This window comes from Megascapheus bottae, chromosome 7 (assembly GCF_031878675.1).
Source record: "Megascapheus bottae isolate mThoBot1 chromosome 7, mThoBot2.hap1, whole genome shotgun sequence".
Classification (NCBI taxonomy): Eukaryota; Metazoa; Chordata; class Mammalia; order Rodentia; family Geomyidae; genus Megascapheus; species Megascapheus bottae.
Window position 1 is genome coordinate 57,680,506 of NC_143515.1, and position 24,920 is coordinate 57,705,425.

Consider the following 24,920-nt stretch of genomic DNA (forward strand, 5'->3'; position numbering starts at 1 on the left):
GCATGCTGAGAACACCCACTGTAGTTCTGTATTCTGTAGTGTGGAGACAGCCCTCCTCCTTCCCCCCAAGCTCAGGTGGACTTCTGGCTCAAAGGCCTTTCTCTGAAAAGTCTTGTATCCAAATAATGATGTATCATCACCCTAAGTTCCCTCCAAAAAGCAAGCCCATACAGCCCTTGCCATCCCGATGAACCATGTATATCATGTCTGGAACCTCACCCTAGACTAAGGGGTCCAAGTTCACAGATTTGGAAGAATGGCTAATGTAGTCTATTCCAGTTCATCTAGCAGCAAGTATGATAAGATGCCTTTACTCTGGTGATACCTGATCCCCAAAAGCAAGATCCAGAGCTCTACTGGGATCAGCTCCAACAGTCACTGCTGGAGACTGAAGATGCCACTGCCATAGCTTCTCACTGTGACTCAGCAATCAGCCACAATGGCCTTCCTAAATAGCTCTTGTCTCATAGGTCTTCACAGGAATGGTCCCCCTGTGACCTTCCCAGCAACTGTTTCTGCATAGGAAATCCTCAGGGAGTCAGGAAGTAGCTAAGGCAGAGGTGGCTCTATAAATAGCAGGGTCAGGAGCACCTGTAGAGTCGGATTTTCTAAATAGGGAGAAGTTTGTAACTCCTCTCCACAAGGACTGGAGGGCATTATGTTAAATGAGAGAAGCCATGCACAAAGAGACAAATTCCATGTATTCCAAATACATGGAATCTAAAACATTGTTCATAGAAATTGAGAGCAAAATGGATCACCAGAGTAGAGAATGAGGAAAGATTGGCCAAGGTATACTAAGTTAGAGTTAGATAGCGGAAGTATGTCTGCCTTTGTGCAGTTCATGAACTGTATAATATTAATGTCCTAAAAATTCAAAACAAAAACTAGAAATGGCCAGGAGCTAATGGCTAACATTTATAATTCTGACTACTCAAGGGACTGAGATCTGAGGATTATGGTTCACAGCCAGTTCAAGCACAAATCCATGAAAGATTCTCAGCTCCAATCAACTATTAGAAAGCCAGAAGTAGAGCTATGGCTCAAGTGGTAGAGGGCCAGCCTTGATTTAAAAGCTAAAGGACAGTGTCCAAGCACACATATACACACACCAAACAACTACTCTAAAAGAAAGTACTTCGAATATATGTATTACAAAGAAATGATAGATGTTTGAGAAGACAGACACACTTACCTTATTGCATAGTAGATACACAATCAAAATACTACACATTTACTCATATATGTCCAACTTTTATGTATCAATTTCTTTTAAATTTACACCAAAAATGAAGTTTATTCTACAACAAAGATGTCTTCCCTAGAGTCCCAAATTTCCCCACCAAAGAGCTTTCTGGCAGATTTAGGTATCTAGTTCTGGCAAATTTGTAAATAATCACTTTTAAACTTTAGGGAGTCCACTTGCAGGGGCCCAGATTCTGCATTTTATCAAGCCTGGTAGGTGGTCTGTGGCCTCTACTTTGCAAAGAATGTCACATGAACACTACACCTGAGTTCTAGGCCAGGCTCTGGCCCTCTAGTAGACCTTGGGTAAGACCATTTCATTTGCAAGATGAAGTCTCCAGGACTAGATGAAGGTCTACAGAAGACTAGCTGGAGTCAGGTTCTAAATTATGACATCAATGACAGGGCCAGGACTCCTGAAGTGTGCTCTGAATACTCACTGATATTCAACTAGGAAGAAAAGTCCTAAATCTTGCCAGGAATACCTGTAATCTTAGCTACATGGACACTGAGATCTGGTGATTGCAGTTCAAAGCCAGCCCAGGCAGGAAAGTCCCTGAGACTCTTAAATCCAATTAACTATCCCCAAACCAGAAGTAGAGCTATGGCTCAAAGTACAAGAGTGCTAGCTTAGAGCAAAAGACCTCAGAGACAACAGCCAGGCCCTGAGTTCAAGCCCCATGACCAAAAGGGAAAAAAAGAAAGAGAGGGAGAGAGAGAGGGAGAGAGAGAGAGAGAGAGAGAGAGAGAGAGAGAGAGAGAGAGAGAGAGAGAGAGAGAGAGAGAGAGAGAAAGCAAGAAAGAATGAATGAATGAATGAATGAATGAATGAATGAAAGAAAGAAAGAAAGAGCCAAGCCCAGGTTCTGTTACCCAAGGACTACAGGCCTGGAGCTCAAAGGTCTTGGGCTGCAGTTAGAACCATAACAGTAACAATATCCTGAGCACCGTCCTTGGGCTTTCTTAAGGCTAGAGCTCTACCACTTGAGCCACAGCACCACTTCCAGCTTTCTTCTATGTATGTGGTACCGAGGAATCGAACCTGGGTCTTTGTACATGCTAGGCAAGCACTGTAACACTAGGCCATGCTCCCAGCCCTATATGTCTTTTTTTTTTCAATTCTCAATTAACAGTATTATGATTACTCCCATTTTGAAGAGGAATTTAAGACTGTGTGTCCAGCTCAGTGGTAGAGTGATGAAATGCTCCCATTCATGTAAAAGGTCCTAAGTTCAATCCCTAGAACTAAAACGTAATAAGAACATACTCATTTCTGAAAATTTTTCAGTGGCCTTTTTGAAGGCCTATAGGTTTAGACATTCAAAATATCCTCACCTCTCTGCAGCCTACTCCCTCTACCTTTCACCCATTTCATGTAATCATTCCATTCTTGGTCTTTACTCCATCGTTGACTTCTATCCAGTCCCTAACGACGCTCATTTCTTATCTCCACAAGTTCTTGAAATCTAAAACGTCATGCCACCCTTTTCCTGGGTCTAGAAGATGTTCACTGGTCCGCAGATCCTGGAGTCACTGACTTAAAAGATCCTCAAGCACTCAGATGTACCCACTTGAAAACTCTCAGATGAGTACAGCTGCATTTGTGCAGTTACTGATCTGAACACATACCTATGAACACACATGCCACATCTCAGCAGAACTTGGGGCAGAGATTCAGAAAGCCTGAGCTAGCCAGTGCCCTTCTATTAGGAAATGCTGCCCTCCAACTTCGACCTCCCAATAACAGTAAATTTTCGGGGAAGCCAGGCACCCCCTAGTGGGAGTAATGAAAAGAGAAAACATTCTGTTTTGATGCTGTTTCAATAGCCCATCCACCCCCAACTTCCTGCCCCTGAGATGTCATCATCATTCTTGGAATGATTTATTCTTCCCAGGAGGCCTAGCCCTTTTGCCCCCATGAAGCCCTTCCTTGCTTTACAGACACAATGAACTAAAATTAGGCAGAAGCCAATTCAGTCACAACCGTAGGAGACACTTTCTATGGTGCTCAGAAACTTGCAACCACGAAATAGCCTTATAAGGCAAACTGAGAAAGACTATAGCAGGCAAAACAATAGAGAATGTGTTGGAAAGATAGGTTTGGATGTGAGGAGGACGAGGACTGGCTACCTCCTAGATTTCCTATGTGAATGTGCACGAGATTCACATGAATATCATATGCCACATGGTACCTCTCCTAAGGTCAAGGAACCACCCACCGTTTATCCATGTTGGAGTAAATATGAAGCCCTGGACCAGCAGAGGTCAGCCCATCATGGACCAGGCACCATATAGAACTGTAGGATATTCTGAATATTTGTATACTGCCATTCATTCATTTAAAGAATTCTGCTATAGTGTCCATGACAGGAGCTTATGTGGAATAACAGTCCTATTATGTGGTAACCTAGAAAGCATTTTATGAATACCTGTAAAATATTAGGCTGGGGGATCTTGTTCAAAAAAAAACACCTTAATAGGCGCCAGGAGTTTGGCCTAGTGGTTAAAGTGCTTGCCTAGCATGCATGAAGACCCGGGTTCGATTCCTCGGTACCACATACATAGAAAAAAGCTGGAAGTGGTGCTGAAGCTCAAGTGGTAGAGCTCTAGGCTTGAGAAAATCCAACAACAGTGCTCAGGCCCTGAGCTCAAGCCCAGGACTGGCAAAAAAAAAACAAAACACCTTAATAAATGATGACTGAAGGGTTAGCTCAGTGGTAGAGCTTTTGCCCACAGTGTACAAACCCTGGGTTTGATCCCCAAACCAGAAAAAGAAAAGAAACGAAACTGGGAGACATGCCATGTTTGAGTGCATCCTCTGGCCCTATTCTTAGTCCTTATTATAATAATATGTTTGATAACTTGTTGATTGGGCAAGTGTCAGCCAATTTGATCCCACAGCCCAATGTCCCCCAAAGACATTGTAATTATATAGTACCCCCCTTCCATGGACAACTTTGGTTGCTAGGTTTTTACTGGCTCCTCAGATTAGGTCATCTGCTCATTAGTGCCCATTCAACTCGGTCTTCTCTGATAAATTCTATGAAACCTTGTTCTCCTTTCTCTGCTAGGACTCCTGTCTCATTTTGAGCTTAGTGGCTTGGACAATCTAATCTCACAACTGTTTACAATGTTGATCCCTTTCATCTTTTCTTTCAGAGCCATTTGATGATACTCATCTTTCTGACAACCAAGAACTCTGGAAGAATCTCTCTCCTCAGGCACTCTCATTTTTGTGTCCAGATTGGCATCACTCCAAACTCACTCAGAGGCATAGTGGACTGGGCACTCTCTGTGGAGGGCCAACTTAGACTCTGCAGTTCATTGGCCAACTGAGAGAAAGAAGAAAGGCTAAGGATACTCCAGCCTTATCAGGCTCAGACAGCAAAAGATGGAATTCCTTCTTGTATAATTTGGGTTCAAATGACTTTTTTTTCTGTCCTAACACCTTTTAGCCTCACTCTGAATAGAACAGTCAGTGAGAAGAGAAAGGCTGTCCACTGGCAGAAGGACACACTGACCTTCAGCCTACTGCCTTCCCTAACCTTGGGAGACATCAGTTTTATTATGAGCTAGCCATGCTACCTGAGTGTTCTGTTAATGCACAGAATGTTCTAAAATTGTAAACTGGTCCTGATTTTGTAAAAAAAAAAAAAAAGTGATTGTGGCTCTCATCTCTTTTGCTGTCCCTTGGTTATCTCATATTGTTACAGTATCTCACTTTGTTACCTGATATATCAGATATATTTGTATCTGGTTATTTGAAATTGGATAGGGAAGGGGGGGAAACAAGATGAGGGGTGGGGGTGGTGGGGAGGGAAATGGGGACCAAGACATGTGAAAGGGTATGTGAATTAATGCACCTTCTATCTGGCAAATATCATGTAACTCTTCTATTAATTACAATAAAAATATATTTAAAAAAGTGATCGTGGGTTTGTATGTTTAGAAGAGAAAATACACAGAAATGAAATGATCACTGGAAAGGAATAAACCTAACTAGTGACTACTTTGGGTTTCTAGAAGAGAGACAATCCCCAGAGAACAGGCCCTAATTATGACAGAGGAATTTCCCAACTTCCCTACTTCTTCCCCACTTCCGGAGAAATAAAAACGTAATCATAAATCGAAAGTTGAGCATCCATTCATTTGGGAAGAGAAAGAGAAAGAAAACTAAAGACATAATATTTTAAGAGATCTGAGGACTGCAAAAGGAAATACTTTGACCCTGTTAGAGGAAGTATGGCTTTCCTGCAAGCCATGATGGATTAGGTGAAATGAGACTCTCAAAGAGAAGATGACACACATCTTTTTTTGCCAGTCCTGGGCCTTGAACTCAGGGCCTGAGCACTGTCCTTGGACTTTCTCAAGGCTAGAGCTCTACCATCTGAGCCTCAGCACCATTTCTGGCTTTTTCAATGTATATGTGGTACTGAGGAATCGAACCCAGGTCTTTGTGTATGCTAGGCAAGCACTCTACCACTAGGCCAAATTCCCAGCCCATGCATCTCTTTCACACAAGCTAAGAAGCATGATTCTGGCCTGTTAAACTGGATTTGGAGCACTGAATTGTTAGCCAAGAAAATGCAAAAGAAGAATGACCAGAGCGGCCACAAGAAATTCAGGTGTGTGTTTGTAGGCTTCGGTAGGTTTAGGTTGACTAGGGGCTGCATCAAACAAAACCAATGACATGCACTACTTGGATGGGTGCCCAGCAGGGATTGGCTCTTGGATCAGATGCTACAAGAAATACTATGAGCTTCCAAGACAGGGCTTGTGGACAGGACAACAAGTCTGTGTCACCTGCTGTTACCTATGTAACAAGTTAGATATACATTATTTGCTAATCCCCCCAAAGGAAAGGAGTTATGTGCCATCTAGAGATCTCTCAGGAAAGACAGGTATGACACTCTTGGATGATGTCCAATGAAATCAGATGAAGACTTGAACTGAAGCCAGAGAAGCAGGGTGTGTAGCACTTCAGGTAGGGGGGGGGGGAAGGGGTGTGGTGTGTTATAAGGGTGTATGTGAACATTCCAGAGCCTAGATAAACATTTATAAAAGAAGCTTCAATAAACATAAAATACAAGTCATACTTGCTGTCCTAAATCCTTTTCTACCAGCTGAGTTTCTGATTCTTTTAAAACTCTAGTATCAAATTCTCAATAATCCTGATGGGAAGAGACTGGGTGAGATAGCCGAGGCTTCCACACATAGCCAAGAAGACCAGGCCAGCCCATGGAGAGTGGTTTGGAGGATCTGAGGAGGCAGCTGTGTTTCTAAATCATCACCAGTGAAGTAAAAGGAAGCACTCCAGGCCCCTGTTAACATCATCTCACTTCCGGCAAGACTATAAACCATCCTGCAACATCCTTCCCACCCCCCTCTTTTTTTTTTCATTCTTGCCCTTTCTTCCATTTATTTCTAGTCACACTACAAGATCAAGCTTGTACCCTCTCCCAACCCTGTGTTCAGTTATAGCACACTGACAGCTTCAATCAGATCTGGTGGGAGGACACCTATGATGGAAATTGGCAAACACTGCAAATCAGAGCTTTATTATTTTTTTTCTGGAGAGCCAGTTATGAAATGAGTTATGCCATGCCTACAACAGAGAGATTTTTTTTACACAGGAAAGGGGGTGGTGAGTTGACAGGCAGTAAAGCAAGAAGCTTGGGGAGAGAAATAGAGAAACCCAGAATTTACAAAGGGAAGTGATAGATTGAAAGATTCATTCTGTTGCCTTCACAGACACACCCCTACCACCCCTAAGTCAAGCCTTGGAGCCAATATTTAACATTTTTTGTAGACCCAGCTCTGGGTTTACAATGATATGGAGGTGGTTTTTCTGTGGATTTGGGGGTGGGGTGGGGAGGGCATCTTCCTACTCCAATATTGTTTGAGCATGCGGGTGCGAAGTATAATAACCCAGATACGCCCTGTGTACTCTACCTACTAGGTAATTATCCCCTGAACTATATTATGCCTTTTGTACCCTACACCATATGAGGCAGATTGTCCATTGCTCCTATTATGTGTTCAAGCGTTTACACATGCATTCCATCTTCCTTTTCCTCTTCCAACCCTCCAAGCATGTTTCCCTTATCCCAGATATGCTTTCCATGACCTTTACACTTGACACCTTGCTCTTGAAAATTATTCCTAAGCCAGATCCTTATTACTACTTATGAAATAGAGTTGTTGAATTTTAAAACACTTATAAATTACCTGAGGAATCCTGCTAGAATGCGAGTGTGTATTCAACTTTGCCTCCTACGACCATCTCTCCCTTCAGCCTATTCAACTGTAAGAAGAAGCAGAACCTCACAGGAGACTAGAGTACAATCTGGACCAAGAAACCAAACCTAGATGCCAGGTAGGGTTTAATGCTTTTTGAACACAATGGTATATCCTCCTAGGCGTTCCTTTCTGCTTCCAAAGCAGAGCCTCAAATAGACATTCATATGCAGTCATTTGCTTGCAGGCACCATAGAGAATAAGAGTACAGCATACAGAGAATGAAAGGCGGGAAAAAAAAGTCAATGTGAGGATGGGTTATTGAATTGGGCACAGCAAAAGGCAACAGGTGCTCAGTGCTGAGACCTGCGAATGAGCCTTCTATACTGCATCTCAGTTCTGTCTCGAGCATTTCTCCAGTCTTTGCTTTATAAACAGTATTGGGTAAATATAACACAACACTTTATTTTCCTAAGTTTCAAATAGTGACCAGGTGCCCTACTATATATCAAAAGTCAATAACGTTCTATTTATGATGACTAAAAACTCTTAGGTTGATGTATCTTTCATGTATTTTAGTTCACTGAAGTTATTATTTCAATGAGTGTTCAAACTATTCCCTCTTTAACTAATGGAAGCATACTGGTGTTGACTCCTGAGCCTTTTTAGGTGAAATTCCAGTGGTCTTTGTTTCAGTCTTCCTTTCTGATATGAACAAATATGCTAGTGCAATTCTGTACAATAGAATTCTCTATGATGATGAGGATGCTCCAGATCTGCTCCAGATGCTAACATAACCATTAGCCAACTTCAGTACTGGAAATAAATGCCAACACGGAGGTTCATGCCTATAATCCCAGCTACTCTGGAGATGGTGAAGAGGAACTTGAGTTCAAGGACATATCAGTAAGCAAAATTAGCAATACCCTGTCTCAAACCCAGAACAAAACCCAAAAAGTGGTAGTGCACTCACTTAGCAAGTACAAGGCCCTGGGTTCAATTTCTAAGCTTCTCCCTGATTATTCTGGCTCATAGTATATGATCTGATGCTGAGAAATCTGTTTTCTTTCCATTGTTTAAACATTGTGGTATGATTCTAATAAGCACCAAAGTTTTGGAACCACTGCCATGGATTAGATTTCTGGAATGTAGCATTTGTGCTGCAGGTATGGTTCACTGAAACTCATTCCAAAGGATCAACAGTGTATCTTTACATGTGGACAATTTTAGAACTTCTCAGAAGATCATACCCCTGTGCTAGTTATGTAATCAAAACTATGTTGTTGCTGTTGTTTTTACAGAGACTTGCCTCTCTACAGCTTGAATTCAAGCTTCTGGCCCTCACTCATCCATAATTAAAAAGGGCACCCAGCCAACTAAGACTGTTCAGCCTTCATGACCCATTGTGCTTTCTGTGTATGGCAAGAACTGAGATTTTACCCAGCTTGCATGATAATAAGTTAGCTTGCCACAGATCCATGGTTGCTGACAGAAGACATGAGTTTCTTGAGCTAAAGACAAGAGACTTGTTACTGTCAGCATAGGAAGCAACATGAGATTCATGCTAATACCTACTTCACTTGCCAAACTTATAATACTACAACTCCCACAAGAGTACCATAGAGTACAAATAGATAACATACACCCATACACTCATACAAAAGAGAACATGCACACACACACAGATACACAGACACACACACACACACACACACACACACACACACACACACACACACCCTCAGTGTGCTCTGTAACAGCTGGGGACACCAATCTTTTATAATGGGCTGCAAACTTGCCCACAATGGAGACATTGTTTTTATTATACTCTACAGCCAACAAGCTCTCAGAGGGGGCTCAACTTTCAAACATAAGGCCAAACATGCTTCTCCTCAAAGGTGTGTGGAACTATGAAAGACTCATCAAGTTTTGTCTCCTCACAGTTTCCTCTCCAGAGCACTAATCTTGATCTGTCCACAGTATGATAAACTCCTACAATCTGAATAGACACCATATTATCCATTTAGAGGCCCCACTATTCCCTCCCAGCCATGATGCCTTTGGACTTGGCTCTGGCCTCTGGGGTGGAGATGTGGGGGGTTGCAAGGCATCATTGCTAAGAGAACTTTCCAATGTCAGACTATCTGCATTCATACTCGTATCTCAGGTATAACATTTATTACTTATCTATCTCTGAAGGAGGTATATAAGCTGTCTGTGCCTCAATTTCCTCATCTACAAACTCAGATTATACTTACCTCAAGGTTAAAGTACAGATTATGTGAGATAAATCATATAAAACATTTAATCTTCCTTAAACATTCCTCTGTAAAGATTGCTATTACCATTCCATATTAGTGTATACTCATGACTTTTCCACTTGCTCATCTAGAACCCGAACACCCACGTAGTGAGTGAAATTATCCACTCCTGGCTGCAACCTGAGAGCCAGCTAAACACCCTGTTGGCTTACTCCAATCTAGAAGACCACAAACCACGGCCCACAAACCAAATATATTCTGCAGACTGTGATTTGGAACAGTCCTATCCATTCAGTATGTGTCATCTGTGGCTGCTTTGATGGTACAATATAAGAGTGGAGAAGTAAAGCCTCAATGATTTATTCTTCTCCCCCTAAAGAAAAGTCTTACTGATTTCATTTCATTCTATGTACTAACCCTATTAGATGCTCTTTAGGATATAGGAAACTAGATAAGTGCAGGAAGGAACCACTGCCATCTCCTCCATTATCTGAACAACTCCAAAGTTAGCTTAGTAGGACATCAATTTAACCTGTTATGAGCTTTCTCAATTGCTGAACAGACAAAACATTAATACTAGATAGAAAACAGAAGGCTTCCTACATAGAAATTTTCCTTTATTAAAAGATTCTATCCAAGAGTACTCTAAAAATACATTAGCCTTTAAGTAGGAATAGCTTTAAATAGAGTGTATCACTTGCACTTTCTCCACAACTATCTTTGACAGATTAATATCTCCCTAATGAAGACAGACATCAAATGAATATTTATGAAGGCAGAGTTGGTGAATATTATCTATGACCTATGCATTTAGTTCTAGTTTCCCCACTGAGTCATGAGATATGTTTAGTCATTAATTTGAACACACTCTGAATGACCACTTTATACGATGAGAATGTGGATTCTTACACAGAACTTTCAATTTCTTTTATGAAAAACCCTTTCAAAGAAAAGAGACAGAAAGTTACTTGAGAAACCAAGGACTAATAAAATGATAGAGATACTTTTTCCCCTATATTCAGAGGTCAAGTTTCAACAGCCTTCTGGAAAACAGCACCACACCCAGAAAAGGCAAAAGGGGAGAAAAAAGAGAGAATTTTTACTGAATATTTTTATTGTGAACGCAATAGAATATTCTAGAAATTCTAAAGAAATATTCCTTTTAGCCCCATTCCCATTTTTATATACAAATACATTTAAATGTTCTCATGAACGCAAGAAGGGGTGAAATTGACCAAGATGCATCATACTCATAACCTGACCTACAAAATTGCAGCACTTTGGTACAATTACTTAAAAAAAAAAATGTTCAGGCCGGGCGCTTAGAGTAGTGGTAGAGTGCTCGCCTAGCATACATGAAGCTCTGGGTTTGATTCTTCAGAACCACATACACAGAAAAAGCCAGAAGTGGAGCTGCTCAAGTGGCAGAGTGCTAGCCTTGAGCAATCAATGTCTAAGGATAATGTCCAGGCTCTGAGTTCAAGCCCCAGGACTGATGGGAAAAAAAGAAGTTCACATACAAGTAGACTCTCAGTAAGGGTATTCTATCAGGAACAATTATTTCAAAGTGAATAAAAATTTGAGCATAAGGATGTTTGTCACAGAGCTATCAATGCATTCAGCATTAGATGGAGAAGTAGTTTTCAGCCTTGACTCTACATTTGTATCTCTTGGTATTTGTCTGGGGTTGTTGTTGTTATTGCTATGAAGAACAATTGAGAGACTCTTGGGCACCAGTGGCTCACATCTGTAATTCTAGCTACTTAGGACATTGAGATCTGAGCAAGTCCGTGATAGGGTAGTAGCCTTGTGCTAAAGAGCTCAGGGACAATGCCCAGGCTCAGAGTTCAAGTCCCACGACCAAAATTTAAAAAAAAAAAAAGTCCATGAGACTCATCTCCAATTACCTATCAAAAAACAAAAAATGCCAAAAATGAAGCTGTAACTCAACTGGTGGAGTGCTAACCTTGATCAAAAACATTCAGGAACAGCATCTGGGTCCTGAATTCAAGCCCTAGGATCAGCAACAGAACAAAACAAAAAGAAAGAACTATTTGAGAAAGGCTAACTTTATTCTTTAAAAGAGAGAGAGAGAGAGAAAGAGAGAGAGAGAGAGAGAGAGAGAGAGAGAGAGAGAGAGAGAGAGAGAGAGAGAGAGAGAGGAAAAAAGAAGAGGAGATGGAGGAAGAGAAGGAGGAGTACGGGAGGAAGAAGAGGCAGTTTAACACCTAATTCTGGAGGAGGGGAGATTGATTTGGCCTCTGGTGAAGGATTGGTGTTACTATAATAGGAGTCTGTGGGAGGAACTGATCACATTCTTCCAAACAGGAAACCAAAGCGAGATTCCATCCATCTGGCCACCTCTCAAATTCTCTCCATATGCTCTCTAGACCTCATAAGAGCTACTTAAATCCCTGCCAGGGGCAGCACACTTCCCAGTGACCTAAGAACCTCTCATTAGCTACCATCACCTGCAAAGGTCACAGCATTGAGGATGAAGCCCCCAACATGAACCACTGCGGGACAATCTGAAGCCACATCCAAATCGAGGACTTTATTTTTTGGTTTGGATTATTTTTTTAATCTGTTTTGGTTTTGTGTTTGTGTGTTTTTTTTTTTTTTTGGTTTTGTTGCTTGTTTGTTTGCTTTTGGTACTAGGGCTCAAACCCAGGATGTTATTCTTGCTAGGCAAGCACTTTGCCTTGAGCTACAATGCCAGCCCACCAAGCACTTAAAAATAAAACACATGAAGCCACACGTGGTGGCTCATGCCTGTAATCCTAGCTACTCAGGAGGCTGAGATCTGAGGACCAAGGTTCAAAGCCAGCCTGGGCACAAAAGGATCTGAGACTCCAATTAACCTCTAGAAAACAGGAAGTGAGGCTTGGCTCAGTGAAGGTTGGTACCCCTGTGAGCCCACCTGCTAAAGATTTTGATTTAATTAGCCTAGAGTGGGAGTCTAGGCTTTAGATATTATTTTAAATTTCCTAAATTATTCTAAAATATATCCAGCTAAGGAGGCCTTAACTGTACTGGGCAATTAAAGAAAACTTCCTCTCTGCCCCCAGCCCAGACCCAGTAAATAAAAAACTAGTAAAGGCCCCTCTGTGAAAAAGAAAATATTCAGAAAGTTGTTGAATGAGGAACTAAGAATTTCCAGAGTTACAACAATTCTGAGAATAAGGAATTAGTTCTTAATAAGACTTCCTTGAAATAGCTAAGATCCACCAGTCCATAAATATGGGGTGTAGTGTATTTCCTTAATTGCTACTGTACCTTTGGCCTAGTTAGTGTATACTGTCCAAATGTTTGGGACTCTGTTTTCTTGGCCATTCTGTCCTCGCTTGAACATTCAACAGGATGGTTGCCATTATTTAGAATTCTCCAGAGAGTGGGCCCCAAAACCAAGGACTTGGCATCCTCCTTTTCTCTCTTCTATGTTATTGTGATTTAGAAATATGCTTCTGTGTTGTGTCTTTCTTTGGGAATTTCCTCTGGGGCTAGAGATTAATCTGTACGCAAATATTAAATGCTTTGAAAGTTCTAGAAAGGAAGGGAATTTGTATAAGCAATCCTGATACTGTAGTATAAATGGGTGATAGGAAACAGCTGTTGTGATTTGACCTGCATTCAGATTCTACTATGTGGTTTATATGATACCAGATTGTATTTAATTTTTCCTTGAGATTTATGGGCATGTTTGCCAAACCTCTGGGTTCCCAGAAGTCTCTGGATGCAGTCTATCAACCATCACCCAGCCTGTTTGCAGTCCCTCCAAAGCCCTACAGGCTGTTCTGAGAAAAAAAAAAAAAAAAAAAAAAAAAACAGATGAAAACATTTCTCTCTTGGAATGTTGGTTGACTGAGATGTTATTTAGATTTTTTAAATAGCCTAAATGCCTAGGGTGATATGCAAAGAAATGCTGCAGAGGCTAATGTAGCCTAATAAATAGGACAGACAAGTCATGCTCACTCAGGCACAGCTCAAAGGGAAAAACAAAGCCCACACTCTTGTCCTGAAGGTCAAATCTCCCTCTGAGTCCTCACAAATTTCTAAACAATAGACTCCTAGTTAATTATTCCTTATAGTAAGCTTTCCCTGTTTAAATCACTGTGCAATTTCTCTCTCCCGGTCCTATCCAGACTGATAAAGGACATTTGCCAGGCACTGAACTCCTCAAGAACAAACGCTGGTGTGCAAGACTGGGACCCAAACATGGCAAGCCAGCCACGCAGACTTTGGAGCTGTAGGTCATGTGCAAGGTCAGCCTGATGGTGAGTGGCTCTTTCTGTATTGTGTGCTAGATCTCTCACTTGCCTTACCCTTGTCCTAACACCCTCACACACACACACCCTGAATCTAACACCTTACATAATACTAGTAGTAGGTGCTCAATTAGGATTTTAGTCAAAAATTTAATTGTCATTTTTGTTAGGCTCATTTTCTTTTCTTTTCCTGTTTTTTTGTTTGTTTTTGTTTTTTGGGTTTTTTTTTTAGAGTGGGGAGAAGGTTGGTCATGGGGCTTGAACTCAGGGCCTGTATACTGTCCCTGAGCTCTTTTTTCCAGGCTACCATTCTACCACTTTGAGCCACAGCACAGCTTCCAGTTTTTGAGCGGTTAATTGGAGATAGTCTCATGAGTACTTTTCTGCCAGGGCTGGCTTTGAACTCAGCCTCAGAGCTCAGCCTCCTGAGTAGCTAAGATGACAGATATGAGCCACTGGCACCTGGCCAGAGTCATTCTCTTAATAACATTTAAGAAACATTTGAGAGTATGGGAATGTAGCTGCTTGGTAATACACGTGCTTAGTATGTGCAAGATCTTGGCTTTGATCCTCCAAAGAAAGGAAAGAGAAAGAGAGGAAGAGAGGGAGGGAAGGAAGGAAGAAGGGAGGGACAGGAAGTGAGAGAGAAGAGCCATTTGCCTCTAGGCACAGTAGAGTGTGTTCAAAGACTAGACTTCCAAAGCTAGTCACAGGTGACTCTCACTGTAATCCTACATCCTTGGAAGGCTAACATCAGTTGGATGACAGTTCAAGATCAGTCCAGGCATACAAGCAAGACCCTCTCTTAACCAATAAACTGGGAAAGGTTATACATACCCGTCCTACCAACCACAGGGGAGGTTGAGATCAGAAATACTGCTTTCTAATACAGTATGGGCAAAAGGCTGTGAAACTCTGTTTTGGTGGGAAGAAGCCAAGGGTGGTGGTGCATGCCTGCTATCCCAGTCATAGCATGAAGTCCAAAAGAGGCAGATTGTCTTCCAGATGTACATTAGGGCAGGGAGCCCCTATCTCAAAGCAACCAGCTGCTGGTATTAGTGGCTCATTTCTATAAACCTAATCAAGAGGCTAAGATCTGAGGATTGTGGTTCAAAGCCAGCCTGGACTGAGAAATCCATGATACTCTTTCTCCAGCTAATCAGAAAGAAAAAAAAAATAAAAGTTTGTCTCAAATGGTAGAGTTCACAGCTGTGAGCAAAAAGTGAGAGCTCAAGGCCATGAGTTCAAGCCCCAGTACCTGCATACACATGTGCGTGCGTGTGCGCGTATGCGTGCATACACACACACACACACACACACACACACACACACACACACAGACTACTGGTGTGGTTTAGTGATTACCTAACAAACTTGAGACTCAAGTTCAATTCTCACTATTACTCAATAAACAAAAACAAAAAGAAGCCAAACTTCAATCCTAATCTTATTATGATTCTGGTCAAATTACACTCATTTTAGTGTCTTGTAAATAATAGTATTTACTTAGCAGGGTTGTAAAAGTGATTAAAATTATGCATTTAAAAGGTTTAGCTCTATGTCCTAAAACATCAGTTTATTATGTTAATGCAAGGGAGCTAAAGTCACCCCTATCTGTTAGCCCCAAAGCCCCCCCTGGGCTGAGGCACAGAGGATGAAATAAAAACCAAAAATCTAATAAGGTCATATGGGATGAGACTAAATGAAAGGATCTCTAGGATATGGAAAGAAGAGCTTTATCTTGTGTGATTGTTTTTCTTAATGCTCTATGTTATTTCTCTTCTTTTTTTGCCCTTATGGTTAATCTCATATTGTTACTGGATCTGACTTTGTTATATATGTTTATTTGTTTATTTGAAATAGGAAAGGGAAGAGGGGAAACCAAGATGATTGGGAGGGAGTGGAGGGAAGGAAATGGGGACAAAAACATGAAAAAGGGTATCAATGTGTGAGAAATAATGCACCTACTACCTGATGAATGTAACTGTAACCCCCTCTATACATTATCCTGGAAATTTAAAAAAAAATCTATTATGTTAGCAGTTAGTCTAAAGTCACAAGCATTGCCTCTGTCTGTCCTAAGAGCTGACTGAAAGCAAAAATAAATGATAGATGCCCAAGAAGTAGAAACTATTTGAACAGTTTTATAGGTTTGAGAAGGAATATAAAAAAACCTTCAAGGAGTGAAGACTGGATTCAAATATTCAATTTGGCTCTTTTTTTCATCACTTCAAAAACTGAAATTTTACTGAATTCAATTCAATGAGAATGCTTAGTGTTCCTTCCATGTTGCAGAAATTATGCTAGGTGGCAAAGTTTCAGAAATAAGATAGCCTTCCCTCTTGCTCAAAAGTAGCTGAAGGTCTTGAGGTGTGGAGATAAGCACAGAAGCAGGACAAAGGCTGTTCTGAGTGAAGGTTGGTCCATCGGAGGTGGCGCCTACAGACTCCATGAGTGGAAAGAAGCAGGGATCTGGATAGGCTGAGATTCCTTTCAACTGGAAAACTTACGTAGAAAGAGACAAACAAAAGGCACAACTTAGAGTACTAAAGTAATCACAGCAAGACATTTTGTCTGAAATTCATTGTTAGTATATTAGTTTCTTTTGAGCTTGTCTCAGTCCATGTGGGCTGCTATAACAAAACACCATAAACTGGGTAGTGTGGAAACAACGGAAATTGATTTCTCACAGTTCTGGAAACCCTAGGTCCATGATCAGGGCATCCATGGTCAAGTTCTGATGGAGGACCCAAGTTGCTGACCTCTACTCCCAGGGGTGAGCTAGCTCACTGGAGTCCTTTATGTAAGGAAACTTCTCCCAATGGTGGGCTTGTCTTGTGAGGTGACCTCATTGTCACCAATGCCACTACCTCACAAGAGCATCAACATGGAGGTGAAGATTTCAATATCTCAGCTTGAGAGAAGGAGATACAAACATTCAAACCAGAGCAGAGGTAGTCTTGACAATGATAGTTATCACATAGTGGATCCATGGCATATGCTTGGTATTTTATATACTTCTTTGATCATTCTCAGAACCCTGAACCGTCAGAATTGTTATCATCATGTTATAGTTAAGGAAACTGGAGTTGTGAGAGATTAAGTAAATTTCAGGCACAGAACTAGAGCCAAGAACACTGTTCCCAGTTCTGCCCTTGGCCTACAGTTGTTGAGTTTAATTTTTGTTATTCATTTTTTACTTGAACCCCAAAATATCACACAGGGCCCAAATAATATTTCTAAAAAGTGAACAAACTTGATCTGCATTATTTCATAAAACATCAGCCACCACATAAAACCAGATTTATTCACAATGGAAAATTGTATTTCAACAGAAAGATAGATGTGCCACCAAAAGTAAACTTCCTAAATTACATCTCCAGAAGTATTCTACCAGGTTAAGACTACAACCTTGAGGAATAACACCAGGAAAAAAAATGGACTCTGGTTTTGGACCATCCTTTACCCACTAGGCAAAACTGCTAGCACAGAGCCTGACACAGAATGGCAGCCAGCAAACATTCACTTCTTTTCTCCTTTCAGAGACAATCAGAGAAATAAAACCATGAGCTTGTACAGACTGATCAGGAAAGTACTAGAGAGCAAGCTTCTCAAAGACAGCAGGTTAAAGAATGACAAACTCATCATCCTTAGGCAAACTCCCTGGCTCTTTTTACCCACCTTCAGAAATGCTATTGAGGTACAATTTTGCCCAGATATTGATCTTGATCCCCATTTTCTTAGCCAAGGACTGCCTACTGAGAGGTCATCATTCTACTCAGATATACTTTTCATAGTCCCCTTAATGAAGCTCTGTATTGGCATTACATATAAGCTCACTATGTATAATCAAGGCATAGGATTAGACTGGGATAGAAAAGTAGGCTACATAAAATAAGATCACCTAGACCATGTTATGAATAGCCCAGAAAATGACTCTGAAATGTAGGATAAAAGCAGAGCAGAGATATTTTGTAGCATAACAATTTCAATTCTGGTATTCCAAAAAATATTTATGGCATTTGGTTGGGAGAGGATAAAGGATGAGTTGAGGTGATTGTTATACACTTTGCCTGGTATGTAGAAAGGACTCCACACAGAAGAGCCACAACTATCATTGTCAGGATGAATTTGCTCTTCATTTTTCACTTTGTTGTTTACTAAGCTACTATGCAAATGAAGTGTTTGTACTTTGGAAGAGCTGCTGGAGTAGATAATTGAGGTAGGTTGAAAAAAGCCCTCCCAGCTACACTAGGCCTGGGTTTGTGAGTTTTTCATCACTGTGACAACAGATTGGAAAATCACTGGAGGGTCTGAACCCCCAAAAGCTATAACTATGGTTATCTTATTAGAAAAAGGAAACATTTTTTTTCAAGTTCTTTACAGTTGAGATTAGTGAAAGATCTTGAGATGGGAGAGATTATCTGGATTATCTGTGTAGACTCTAAATATAATCATAAGGATCCTTAGGAAAAGAAAAGATGGAATATCTTTAGAAAGTCCAAGGATGGTAGTGTACACTTTAAATTCTAGATATTTTCCAGGTCTAGGGCAAAGAACCATATGTTCCAAGCTAATCTGCACCTTAGCAAGATCTTGTGTCAAAACAAAAAGATTTTTAAGGGGTGGTGATGTCTTTAAGTGGTGAAACATAAACATTTATTTACCATGTGGATTCTATCCCCAGGACCACCGAAAGTAAAAGGGTAAGGACAGAGGAAGATTGCATACTCTTATTGTGTGTGTACATGTGCACCCACACATGAGACAATGAGAAAGGACAGCAGTGTAGAACGATTGAAAGATCAGACCTTCATAACTGAAGTGATGCAGCATAAACCACGCAAAGCCAGCAGCCATGAGGAGCTGGGAAAGGCAATTCATACATCTCTCTTGGAGTCTCTGGAGCCAGCTCATCCCTGAGGACACCTGGATTTCAGCCCAGCGATTTCAACTTCTGGCCTCCAGATCTCTGAGACACTGTTTGAAGTCACCACATGTGTGGTGATTAGTTACAGCAGTCACAGTAAAGGAATGCTACCCAACCTTCCAACCTAATTAGACTGATAATCTACTGTCCAGAGTGAAGGGGATATTAGCTAATGAATATTCATTGAATTATGTGATTTCAAGAGTAGAGACAATGAAACCAGTTGTTCCCTGCTGGGAAGCCCCCATGATTGCTGTTGATTGCTGTGCTACAAATATTCCCACCAGTTCCAAAGTTAATATCTAGCTCCCCAAATTCCTCACCATTTTTCCAACTGTTCACACAAGTCATAGAATCTTCCCTGTACAGTGGTTTGAATCCTGAATAATATGGCTGCACTATGGCTCTATTGAACCTAACTTAAGTTCTCCTTGATAATTTTGAAGGGTACTTCATGATATTGTCGCTCCTGAGTCAGTGTGGGGGAGAATAATTACTGAGGGCTGGCAACATGCACACTTGCTAATCAACAGCAACGGTGGTGATGAGAACAGGCAGAAGCAGAATGTCCCATAAGCTGTGCGTTGTATGCTTTCCTTCTCCTCCCCTCCCCACCCCCAGCTCTGGAAGAAATTCAGTAGAGGACATTCTATTCCTCGTGTAACTTCATTATAGTATAAATGATAATAGCAGTGACAGAAATCTTAATCATTTTTCCCACTGGAATAAGGCTTAATGATTTCCAAAGTGAATTGGACTTTCACCTTAAAGGAAACTAGAATGGAGACTTTAATCTCACCCAGAAACAAATGGAGTATGTAAAACAGCCCCCACGCTACTGACTTCTGAATCACATTCCAGCTGTATTTATCTGGTGCTTGGGAAATTTTCCTAGTTCCTGGGAAGAAAGTTAACTAAACCATATGACATCTCTGGCAGGAGCCACAATTTCACAGAAAAACTTTCTTGCAAAAACTTTGCAAATCATTTCCTCTGGAGGAATCACTGCCTCCAGGGAAAGCTTGGGTCTCTGATGGCAATTCTGTTGAGTGAAACTCAAAGCTGAGTGCCAAGCCCTGCATCCTCTGTTTCTTGGGAGATATCTGAAAATTGCTTTTCTCAATGATGGTATCACGACAGGCAAAAATCCTTCAAGATTAAAAAAAATATATATGGGGGGGTGTGCGTGGGTGGGTGTGCACACAGCCCAGTACTAGTGCTTGAATTCAAAGCCTAGACTATGTTCCTTAGCCTTTTCCACTCAAGACCAGCTTATTTGACCAGTTGAGCCCCAGCTCCACCTCCAGATTTTTGCTGGTAATCAGAGATAAGAGTCTCTGGGATTTTCTGTCCAGCCTGGCTTTGAACAACAACCTTCAGATCTCAGTCTCCTGCCTGTCTAGCAAGGATTACTAAGCACCTGGCTCAATTTTTTGATTTTTTAAAGCATTGAAAAAACATTTTAAAAGGCTTCTCAAACAACAACAAAAAAATATGGTTATGGCTTTGGCAACTCAGTAATAGTATTCCCTATACATTTTGTAGTATTTGCTATTTACATGAAAGTGGAGATGGGGTTGATAGAAATCAATAGTTATCTGATTTATTCCTGAAATGGATTGGTTATGAGAATTAATGCCTTCAATTTTCAAAATGAATTTAAAAAGAAATATATATAACATGTGATATATAATACATAAAATTCATTGGTACTATTATATACTATGTATACTATAAAAGATATTGGGCCAATATCAGAGGTCAGGAGCATCAGGGCTAGTGTCAGCGCTAGGATTGAGAGGCTATATTTGTGACAGTTGCTTCAGTCTCTGAGGAGAGGCAAAGGAGGCAATTCAGATCTCTGTCCCTTTGGCTTTCTTGTATAAAAATGGACCGTTGTTCCGACCTGCAATAGCAGAACAATGCTTCCTAATGTTGCTACTGTATTCTCTACTGACTTGACGTACACCAAGCAGAGAATTCCTGCAAAATCTTTAACAACACCTCCCCATGAACCCGAAGGTACTACCTTCCCTTTATCACAGGCTTCAAGACCCTAATGTCCTCCTTGGCAATTTTAACTAGCACTTTTCCCACCAGGGAGTGTGTTCGACTACCCGCAATCAGATGTCAAATCTGTGAAGAAACAAGAGGAAGAGATCACATGGAGAATAGCAATCTGAGATAATCAGTAGTTCAGGTTCTTAAATCAACTACAAGCCAAGACATGAGTAAAGACAGAATTTTTAAAAATCAGAAGTGATAATTTTGTAACATTCCCATGCCAGCAGAGCCCTGGATAACAAGCAGAACACGTGACAAATTATATAATAAACTAGATAATTTGCCTAACTCCTCTTGATCTTAATTTCTTCCTTTTGATCTTAATTTCCTTTCTTTTTTTCTTTCTTCTTTTTTTCAATCACATTAGCCTATTCGCCTGCCTCTGCCTCGTGACTGCTGGGATTGTAAGAGTGTACCACCATGCCCAGCCTGCCTCTTCATTTCCTATGTAGGATAATTATATTAATTCATGAGATGTTTTAAAAAGACACACAGATGAAGCCTGGAAGTTCTTCACTCTTCCCTCAGCCAGAGCCCATCTGCCTCTTCTATCAGGAAGCCATGTTGTGTGTAGGCATTTCTACTGTCAAGAGGCCACAGGTGTTAACCAAGTCTACCTATTTGGCAGAGAAGGGTAGAAGTCAATCAGGCCCATTTGCAAAACCTGCTTCTGCCATGTGTCTCCTCTACACCGGATGTCCTATACTGTAAAAGATGATCCTAATCACACACCTACCTCAAAAGGTTCTTAGGAGAATAAATGACCAATATATATTGAATGCTATCTCCATGTAGGTACTATTCAGATCCCAATCCTCCTCCCTACCTCCCTCTTCCGCCTCATCCTGAGTAGCCAGAATCACAAGGCAAACACCATCATTCCTTATTGGAGATGGAGGTCTCAATAACTTTTTGACCAGGCTGGTCTTGAACTTCAGTTCTCCAGATTTCTATTTCCCAAGTAGTTAGGGATGAGCTACCTCACTCAGTCTAAAAGAATTTTTTTAATGTATATTAACAGTGTATGAGAGCAGGAGAGGAATAACAAAGGCAATATTAGAAAACTAGCAGGAAAAATTCTGTAAATATATTAAATGGAAAAAAATTGGGCAACAGAAAAAAGGAACTCTTAAGGAAAATACAATTGCATTCTTATTAGGTGAATTTTTATCTTCATTTACTCTGTATCTTGTAGCTTTTCTGAAAAGACAAGACTATCAACAGGATAATAAAATGACTCCACTCTGCATTTTGTAAAGAACAAGAGTTCATCTGGTGACAGTACCACCAGATGGGCCAGGATTTTAATATCAGCCTTAATACTTACCAGCTGTGTAAGATGGCACATTGCTTAACCAATCTGAGCAGAAATTTTCTCATATCTAAAATCAAAAGGGTAGCCTCAGCCAAGAAATTTGCTATAAGGATTCAAATGTGTTCAAGTTTTGTTACAGAGCAAAAGATAAAGGATAAGAAGGATTTTGAGACTAGTATATGCTGTAAGCTGTTAGTGCAAATGTAAATTGATGCAGGCATTAATGGAAAACAGTACCAAAGTTTCTTTAAAAGTTAAATATAAAACTGTTTTATGATCCAGCATTCTCCCTTTTGGGTATATATGCAAAGGAAATAAAGTCAGTCTCTTCAAAGAGATATCTTTAATCTTAGGTTTATTGTAGCATTATTTTGACAATAGCCAAAATAAGGAAACAACTAAAATGTCCATCAACAAATGAACAAAGGAAAATGGTGAGTATATGTGATGGAATATTATTGAGCCTTTAAAAAGAATGAAATCTTGCCACTTATGACAATATGAATGAATCTGGAAGAAATTATACTATGTACAATAAGCCAGACACAGAAAAACAAATACTGTGTGATCACCCTTATACATGGAATCTAAAGCAGACATAGAAGCAAATCGTTGAATGCTCATTGTCAAGAACTAGAAGTAAGAAGAAATTGGGGCGTTCACACCTGTGATCCTAGCTACTCAGAGGCTGAGATCTGAGGATCATGGTTTGAATCCAGCCCAGGCTGCAATTAACCACCCCCAAAACTGGAAGTGGAGCTGTGGCTCAAAGTGGTAGAGCACTAGCCTTGAGCACAAAAACTTAGGGATAGCACCTGGGCCCTGAATTCATGACAAAAAAGAAAAAAGGAAAAAAAAGAAAATTGGGGGATGTTGGTAAATGAAATACAAAGATTCAGTCATGTAGAGTTCTGATTTTTTTTAAGCAGTACTAGGAATTGAACTCAACTTGCTTGCTAGAAAGGTACTCTACTACTTGAGTCATGCCTCCAGCCCTTTTTACTTATTTTTTAATAGGGTCTCATGTTTTTGCCTGGAAACCAGCCTAGACCATGAGATTACAGACTCATCCCTCTATACCTAGGCATTAACTGAGGTAGAGGTCATACATATTCATATAGGCCTTCACCCCGTCTTCAATTCCTCCACCCCACTGTGGCTGATCTCTTCAACCTTCTTTTCCTGAGTAGCTAGGACTACAGAAGTAATTCCACACACTCTCAAGTCCTGACATTCGCTAAGAATTCTCACCATATGTGGTTTGTTTTTGCTTCTTGGTTTGTTTGCTTGTTTGTTTTGTTTGTTCTATTTTCTACCTTGTGGAGGGGTACAGAAATGGAAGGAGGAAGAATGAACAAATGCACATATGGTACTCAACAGACACTATGTGGACAATGAACTGTAGGACAACTTGAGCAGGAACCGCCTTGAGCAAGAACCGCAAGGGGACACTGGGAGAAAGGGAAAAAAGAGATGACGCTGTCCAAAAAGAAATGTACCCATAATCTTACTTGTGAAATGATAATCCCTTTATGAGCACCGTAATCATAACAATAAAGTCATAGATTTTTGAAAGTTCTCAGCATAAGAGAAAGAAGGGAGGGGAGTGGGGTAGGGGCAGAAGAGGGGAGAGGATGGGATAAAAATGAAACTTGTGAAAAAAATGGGTATGTTAATCCACTTGATTGTGGTAATTATTTCACAATAAATCAGTACATCAAACCATCAACCTGACTGCATCCATTCAATTCATACAGTTTTGTCTCTGGATTGTCCCTTAGTATAGGGAAAAGAATGCTTTGTCATAGAAAAGGTGCCCAGTAAAGTGGCAGGTTTGCTGGTGTCATCTTTGGTTTCTCTTGCAATAAGTATCAGTGAGCTACCTACTTCCTCGAAGCATATACCCAGACATTTCTAAGCATCAAAGGATATTTTATTTCCAAATTCCATGTGTTATGTCAGTGGAATGACTACCTCTCATAGCCCTGCCTCTTCATTATGGCAGATGGGTAATTCAATTCCAGCTTTAAACTATAGCATAAGGACTAGACAAAGGTAGTTGAGTAAATTGTTCAGGGAAAGAAAAAAGAAAAAACAAAACCATGGTTCAGTTTTGCCCAGGAACTGGAACTATATTTTGAAATTAGAACAATTGGATTTAGAAAGTCACTGTTGTACAAATAGAACTCATTTATGGCCAGTTATTCAAATATCCAATGACAGCATAATAAAAATTTAGTGCCTTCATTTAAGTAAACACTCCAGTTTACTCTTCCCAGGTGGTAGTTACATATATTTGGAAACAGCTTTCTTTTGTGATTTTAAAATAGCACCTTACATTAAGACAGTAATTTATTAAGAAGTAACTCGCTAATCTGAAAGTGCTGATATAATTTTTATTGCATAGATTTGGGAAATAAGGAGCTTTTCATAAGATTTTTTTCAGTCACCACAAAATAACAAATGAAGAAATAAAAAGTGCAGAAATGCATATATTAGGACAGAATGTTGAAATCTAAAAAGAACCTTCCCACAGACTGAAACAAACATGAGAAACAACTGAACGAATGAAGACTAAACAAGAAGGCAGGAGTGCTGGTAGC

At 40.4% G+C, this 24,920-nt stretch overlaps 1 long non-coding RNA gene across 1 annotated transcript; it reads left to right on the top strand.

Moving 5' to 3' along the window:
• Positions 1 to 13,742: 13,742 nt before the first annotated feature.
• On the top strand, positions 13,743 to 23,477 carry LOC150060839 (uncharacterized). The gene is made up of 3 exons (XR_016536167.1): positions 13,743 to 14,017; positions 17,552 to 17,632; positions 18,696 to 23,477. It is a non-coding gene; the product is annotated as an uncharacterized LOC150060839 (long non-coding RNA).
• Positions 23,478 to 24,920: the final 1,443 nt, after the last annotated feature.